This window comes from Nannospalax galili, unplaced genomic scaffold, assembly GCF_000622305.1.
Source record: "Nannospalax galili isolate Female #2095 unplaced genomic scaffold, S.galili_v1.0 scaffold284, whole genome shotgun sequence".
Taxonomy (NCBI): Eukaryota; Metazoa; Chordata; class Mammalia; order Rodentia; family Spalacidae; genus Nannospalax; species Nannospalax galili.
Window position 1 is genome coordinate 1,091,229 of NW_008354281.1, and position 8,093 is coordinate 1,099,321.

The window sequence follows — 8,093 nt, forward strand, 5'->3', positions numbered from 1 at the left end:
TTTTTAAATCTAAGCTGCTCACCAATTTTACATTCTGCTTTTTCCTCTTAGTTTTATAGCTAAAATATTTGTCAGGTTGTTTCAAACTCTTTATAATTATTTTTACAATGCTGCATCATATTACTTTAAGTTCTCACTCATTTCACCATTTTCTTGCTTTTAAAAGTATATAAGCATTTCATTTTTAATAGCTTATATCAATTATTTTCCACTTCTGGGTTAAGCAGAAAAGACAAACAGCAAATGTGTAATACAGGGAGCGATAAATTTGCAGTTCCTGGGAAACTGAGCTCTGTACACTCCCAGTTCCACAAGGGTCACAAGGTGCTGGGAAGAGCTTTGCACAAGAAAATTTTATGCGCCTGGATTATTCTCCTCAGCCTTACACAGATTTGAGTGAATATTTCTCCAACTGGGGTCAAGGTTGTCCATCATATTAAGTACCGAGATTAGTGATATAATGAAGTGAGTGGCTCACTCCAAGTGGAAGTTCTTGGGTTAGCTTCCTGTTCTAGGTGCCGATGGGAAGTTCTGAGAGGTGTGCAGTATAACCTTGCACTGGGTCAGCGCAGGGTGGATACCCTCCTTGGCTCGGTCTTTTGAGGAGTTTCACAGAAGTAAGTGGATTGACAGAAGTGACCGGAAGTCCCACAAAGTCTAGGGGCTTAGAGGAAAGGTGTAGAACTTGAAGCAAGAATAGGGTGCGAGGTACCAAAAGCCCTGGTGGGCCCCTGAGAAGTTTGATACAAGGTGTATGCAATGAGCAAGAGCTGGAAGTCGGTCAACACAGGTTCAGACAAACCAGTTTCCGAGCAATAGTGGACAGGACTGAGGGAAACACGCAGCCCTGTGTAGGCTGCGGTAGAGACAGAGGGCAGGGTAGGAAGGATGAGGAAGGGGGTGGATAAGAGCTCAGTGGAATTTTAAGCGTTTCAGTACAAGATGGTTTCTCTAGTAAATAATGATCTGAGAGATTTATTTTTCTCTTTGTGATATGATATAGGAGAATGAAAATAATTAGAATTTAAATCTAGTACAATCAAAATATTTGGGGTGGGATTTATAACTAATAATGTATTGACTGTTGGCCAAATTTTAACTTCGGCAAAGAATGATTATAAATAGAAGTGAGACCCGGCCCATGGTGGCATGCCTTTAATCCCTCTCCAGAGGCAGAGGCAGGTGGATCTCTGTGAATTCAAGGCTAGCCTGGTCTAACCCAGTGAGTTCCAGGCCAGCTGGGACTGCGGGGAGACCCTGTCTCAAAAAGACAAAATATAAGTAAGTAAATAAATATAAATAAATAAATAGATGTGAGAATTAAGTGACCTTTTCCACTTATCAAATGGCTACTCAGTCATCCACTTGGGCATTTCTTAGTCATTTCTTTGTCTGTCTTTAGATGGTGGTCATCTCCTGTACCTTCTGGTCTCCTCTCATGAGCATTCTATTCATTATTTTAACAGAATTCACTATCCTTCACTAGGAAAGGCTTTTATCATGTCTTAGAATTGCCCATTTGTCTTGTACAATACCTTGTGAGAGTACGAGCTCTCTAGAGGTATTGCAACAAAGTACCACAAACTGGGTGGCTTAAAACAGAAATGGATTAACTCAGTTCAGGAGGTAAACTGAAATCCAGGTGGTGGCAAGATCACTTCTCCTGCTAAGACCCAGGGAGAGTCTTACCCCCCATTTCTAACTTCTGATGTTGGTTGGCACCTTTGCCTTCCTTGACTTGTAGCTCTGACCCTGATTGGTCTCTGCTTTCATTGTCCCATGGCCTCCTTATCCTGCATACCTCTCTCCTCTTTATGAAGACATTAGTCATATTGCCTATGCTCCTCCAATATGAGCTCATTTAAATTATTTATATCTTCAGGGACACTATATTTAAGTATATTCATATTCTGAGATGCTGGAGGTTATAACTTCAATACATGACTTTTAATATGAAGGGGGAAAATCACAATTTATTTATAACAGCAAAGTGAGGGTGTGTCCATTCTATCATTTCAGCTTTTATATTCTCACTAGTATTCTCATTGCCCAAATCATCCAGCATATTTGATAAAAAATTGATGAATGCATTAATATGGGAATGAGGTCATACTAAGAAACCCATATTGCCTCCTTGTATAAAATAAATTCGGAGACATGGGAGGATTAAGCATCAGATTCCCAAGGCCCTTCCAACTCTATAATTTTATGATTCTTTATCTCAATGCTCATTGATTCCAACTGTTTGGAAATAACTAGTAAACAATAAATGCTCACTGATCACCTCTCTGTAAAATCCAAATAGACTAAGTGAATTTAACTTTAATAAGGTACATAGAATCCTGCACTTACTGTTTGAATTTTTTAATGAGTTTCAAAGGTCTTTGACCTTGTATCCTTAAGACTTGTTTTTAGGTAACCCATGAGAAGGACAAAGAATCCATTCGAGTTGTAAGCCTGACATCTTCTGTCAGACTAGTGATACTGCAGAAAGACTGAAGCACCAGAAGGGAAAATAAATGCCACCACTAATCTAGGATAACCACAGAAAGAGAAAAAGAAAGGTGACTTAGCAGAATAACAGAACGTTTATTAGTGCAGTTACATCTAACCATCTTATAAGTCCAGTAAGGTAGATACGGATATACAGATGATATCCGCCAGATGGAATAAAATGCTGTTGGAATTCATACTAAAGAATACCCCAGACCCCTGCTAGAACAGCTAGATAGACTAAGAGGCACATGAGCTAACTACAACTATACAGTAAATATTTAGGGAAGGTGTTACACCTTTCCAAGTGACTAGAGTGATGATTTCTGCTTTTGAATAATCTCTGTAATAATTCTAGTTATATGTGCAGTTACATACATGCAAAATTCATTAAAATTTATGGTCAATATTTATGCAGTGTACAATCTGTATAGCTGCTGTACTATAACAGGGACATTGATATGAGTCCTTGGAGAAAATAAATTCCACTAGGGGAAAGAAATAAAAGTATGACAATAGATTTTTATAATTACAACACAAAACTATAAGTAAGTGCCATATCAGAATTGTACAGGGTTAAATCCAATCATATAAGTGTGAAAAGATGTGTGTAGAGAATGTCTCCAAACTGTTCATAGATTTTTGTTTGACTGTTCATGCATTTATGGGTTCTCTAGGCAATAGATGGAAGAACATATAATTCTGATAAATTGTTTAGTCTTTACTTAATTTGAAACACTCAGGAGACATTTGGCGATACCTAATTTGAAACACTCAGGAGACATTTGGCGATACCAGAGGCATTTTTGGTGGTAATTAACTAAGGTCCTAGTGGTATAGGATCTACTGAAGAAAGACTAGGAAGGCCACTGACATCCTGCTCAGGCAGCCCCACCAGACAAAAGTTATCCAACCCAAAGTATGAATGGAGCCAACTGGAGAAATCTTGCCATGACTACATAAAGGGAAAGGCAGAGATAATTGGGAGACTTTTATTGCATGCAACAGTAATACAGTTATTCTTCCTTGGCCTTGGAGATTGGCTTTCCCCAAACACTCATTGTGTGTGTCTCTGTTGCACTACTCAAATTTTATAGGGAAAAAACTATGGACGGGAGTAAAAGGCTAAAACAATCCCTGTTGTTTGAGTTTAGGTAAAATGAATATGACATATCAAAGAAATACATTACAATTTATAAATGTCCAATTAGTAATAATAGTACTGACCTCCATAATCTCTGCTCATCCTTTCTTGGTAGCTCAGAGGAACATTTCCTGAAATTTCCAATAATGCTTATGACCTTCTTTTAAAAATAAGTAACATGTACCCTAGAGGTTTTTATCTTAGGCTGCTTAGTTTAGTTTCTTCTGAGACAGGTTCCCATGTAGCCCAGGCTGGCCCAAAACTCAATTTGTATTCAAGGATGATCTTGAACTTCTTATCCTTCTGCCTCCACCTCCTGAGTGCTGAGATTAATGATACGGCCACCACATTCAGTTTGTGCAATATTGGGTACCAAGCCCAAAGACTCATACTCTTAAATGTTAGGAAGCACTCTACCCACTGATCTATATGCTCAACCACTAGTCTTTGGTTTTTCTCTTTGATTTTGTTATAGGTATCAGGAGACCTTGGATATGTAGTAGACTAATGAAACCATTGTAAGTCATTACCACTGATTTGTGCTACTCATTTTAAAACTTTTCAATATTTGTCTTCGTCTTCACTTCAGACTTAGTTCTGTTTTTCACAGCATCCACGCCAACTGTAGTGCATTAGCATCAAAGAGCAATACACAATATTGTTTTGTGTGTTTTAATAAACTAAATTATGTTTTCCAGTCTGCTTCTGTCTCTTTAAACTCAGCAGTGTGCTGTAGCTATTTGTCCCTAGGGACTGGTGTGGAATGTGGTTATTCTTTTGACCGCTGTGTCTATTTTTGACATCTCATCTACCTATTGCCCAAATGATGACACAAACAATGCTAGGATGGAGAGTCGTATCCCTGATTCTTGCTGTGTTTTGTTCTGCCAAGAATGAAGCAGCCGAGGGACAGCACATACAACCATCTTTGTTTCCTCACTGAATCTTGCCAACAGCATAAAATCTTACTAAAGTACTTACTAATACCAAATCTTGCTAAATATTAAAACAGTGCTATATCATGCTAGTTTAACTCTCTCCCCAGTATGGATCACTGGCCTTTTTTTGTTGGCTAATATTCATCGTACATTGATATTTTATATCATTTTATAGACATTTTTATTCATGCATATAATGTAATTTACTCCCATTACTTTTTCCTGTCTCTCCTCCTCCCCTCTAGTCTCCTTATTTTTTGCCAAATAATCTCTCCTCTACTCGGGTCACTGTTGCTGTTTTTATGTTTGTTCACTGTTTCAGACAGTATTCATCTCTCTTCTTAGGATATACTTTCCGTGACTTTAAGAACCTTATGCATCTTGTTCTTAAAACCACTGGGACTTACAACAGTGTTTGTCATTTATGTCATAATAGTTATTTATTGAGTAAAACAATGAAAATATTCAAGAGACAGATGAATGAGGTCAAAGAACTCTTGGATGTCATATCCTGTGAGACCTTATAGCGCACTGTAGTTTCTGTTTCGGGGTCTGCCTATAACCCCTTTGTCATGCCTGTATGTAGCTGTGAGTGTCAGCAGGTAGGAGCCACATGAACTGGGAAGTTACCACTTGTCCATAGCTAATGGATGTCATATAAAATCATTTAAGTGACCGGTGTTTTTGCTTCGTGAAAAGGGAGCCTTGTGATCCCCCCTTTTTTTTCTTTTTGTCTTCAATGTTTATTTTTTAAAATCCTTGGTAATTTTTAGCCCCATTACTCTTATACTTAGAATTATTTATCTCACCCTTATGCTGAGAAGAAGCAAGGAGAGAGAGAAGAAAGGAAAAGAGCAACCAGTGCAGCAATCCAATGAAGAGGTGGTGGCTGGGCAAAGTGAAGGTGGTCAGGAGTGTTGGGATTCTGGAGTCATTTCAAGTCATTTCGTACAGATTAGATGAAGTACTGTCATTAACTGCAAAGTAAGATCCTGCCTTCACAGAGCTAGGTGGTCTGTTAGAAAAACACAGTCCTTGGCCTTCTCTTCCACAGAAACAGTACTTAACTGGCCATCTTTTCATTTTGAGTCATTGTTTCTTCTTATAAAGCTATGGTAATTTTTAAGGTCTATGGTGAAATTCCTGAACTGCTTTTGAGCTCATCTATGAAATATTTACAATTTTTAATATATATGCTGAAGACTCTAGATATGTAAATATCACTCAATAAAGGAAATGTCAGTAAGACAATTGCCAAATAATCTCAGCTGTTGTTTCCTATATTTACTGTGGAAATGATTTTCACAGTGAATTTTACCTTCCATGTGCCTCAAACCACAGATATATTGCAGGAATATTTTCTCCTTTTGTTCAGAGGTCATGGTTTCTAGTATAGATCTACAATGATGTGAAGATGCATGATTCTAATGACTTCCACATTGTAAATTAGTAGAGGAATTATGTAGGATTCGACTCTATTTAAGAGAACGTTGGTAACCTTACTGTTTCATTTCCTGCATTGAATCAAGATGGAGGTTAGACACAAATCCTCCTTATATCTATATATCGATGCTGTTATTCTGTCATGGCTCAGAGGATGAAAAATCACTTGCTTAATAGTAATACCTTTATCACCCCAAGTTGACTGTTTCTGCTCCCAGTTCAATTATTCATCACCTAGAAAATGTGAATTAAGGTAGATTTTTATTGTTCTAAAACAACCACAAATTTGTTTCTGACCTCCATCTTTACTTTAAAGGAAGGAAAGACCAGAGAGTTCTTAGTTTAATACTGTAAAAAAAGAAAAGGAATGGATAATAGTATTTTTGCGTGTATTCTACTTTGCATGGTATTCTAGTTAGCTTTCTGTTGCTGTGGTGAAACACTCTGATCATAACCTACTTGGTGTGGAAAGGATTTATGTAGCTTATACATTCTGATCAAAGCTCATCATTGAGAGAAGCCAGGGCAGGAACTCAAGGCCAGAACCTGGAGGCAAAAGCTGAAACAGAGACCCTGGAGGAATGCTGCTTACTGACTTGCTCCACTCCATACCTGCCAATGTCCTTGGTGGCCATCCCATAGTCCTAGCATCTTCAATGTACTAGGATCTCCACTGCAACTATCTTAACCAATAACCTCCTGGCCTCCCATTGTACTGAGCCTCTGAATTCTTTCCATAATCCCTTCAGTCCTGCGGCTTTCATGACACTAACACCAGTAATGACACGGGGGACCCTTACACATTACCAAGTTCTGCTCCTAGCTTGAGATGCAGCCTGGGACCCTTCTGCACCACAGCTGACCATGAGGAGATACTTCCCAGGAGATTTAACCGCAATAACACTGGTCTCTTCTTAATCACAGCTGATATTTCAGCCCTAGCTAATGTGCGTTGATCCCTGTAAAACAAATATTTCACTTCAGCGATGCGGGTCTCTTGTCAATCACAGCTGATTCTCCAGTCCCAGCTGATCAGGCATTACAGATTCATAATTCAAAATATCACTCAATAGTCTTTACTTCCCTCTGAAACTTCACAGGCTAGACCTCCAGGATCCCCCTCCTCTCAGAGTTATTGTCACAAAGGTGTGAGCTCTCAATGGCTTTTCTGGTCCAAAGTTCCAAAACTTCTAAAATCCTCCCAGGAAACAGCATGATCAAGTTCTTCACAGCAATAACTCACTGTCTGATACCAGTTTCTGTCCTAGTTACTTTATGTAGCTATGATAAGACACTGACCAAAAGCAACTCGAGGCGGTGAGGGTTTATTTGGTTTATTCTTCCACATCACAATTGATCACTGAAAGAAGTTGGGCAGGAGCTCAAGGCATGAACCTGGAGGTGGGAACTGAAGCAGAGACCATGAAGGATGCTGCTCACTGGCTTGCTCCTCCGGCTTTTACGTGGTTCTGAGGCCCTGAACCCCAGTCTTCATGCTTGCAGAGACAAACTCTTTACCCACTGGGACATCCCCTTAGCCTGAAACAGGTATTATTCTTGTTCTTCTGTTTCATAAACTGAGAGGATAAACTTTGCAATAGAATCTCCTTAGGACTTCATTTCACGAATTCCATTATTCCTGTTTTGCAGCATGTCTCACCACAAAAATCAACTCTAATTCCTAAGAAATAAAATTTCTGTCATTGATTTTATCTTCAACTACTTTTCACATGGTTGATGCAATTTAATTTTTTTTTGTCTTTTTGAGACAGGGTCTTCCGTAGCCCCAGCTGTCCTGTAACTCACTATGTAGACCAGGCTGGCCTTGAACTCGCAGGGATCCTCCTGCCTCTGTCTCCCGAGTGCTGGGATTAAAGGCATGAGCCACCATGCCTGGATGATGCAATTTAATTTTAATAACTGAATCACCTTAGCTAGGTCAACAAAGAAGGTCTATTAGTCAAGCAATAAATTTTATTGTGTATCCTTGGATTCTCCTGAGATATATGAAAAAAATTGCTCATAAAACATTAAAATTCAATGCACGCTGTGGCTCCAGCTGAAAAGCATATCTT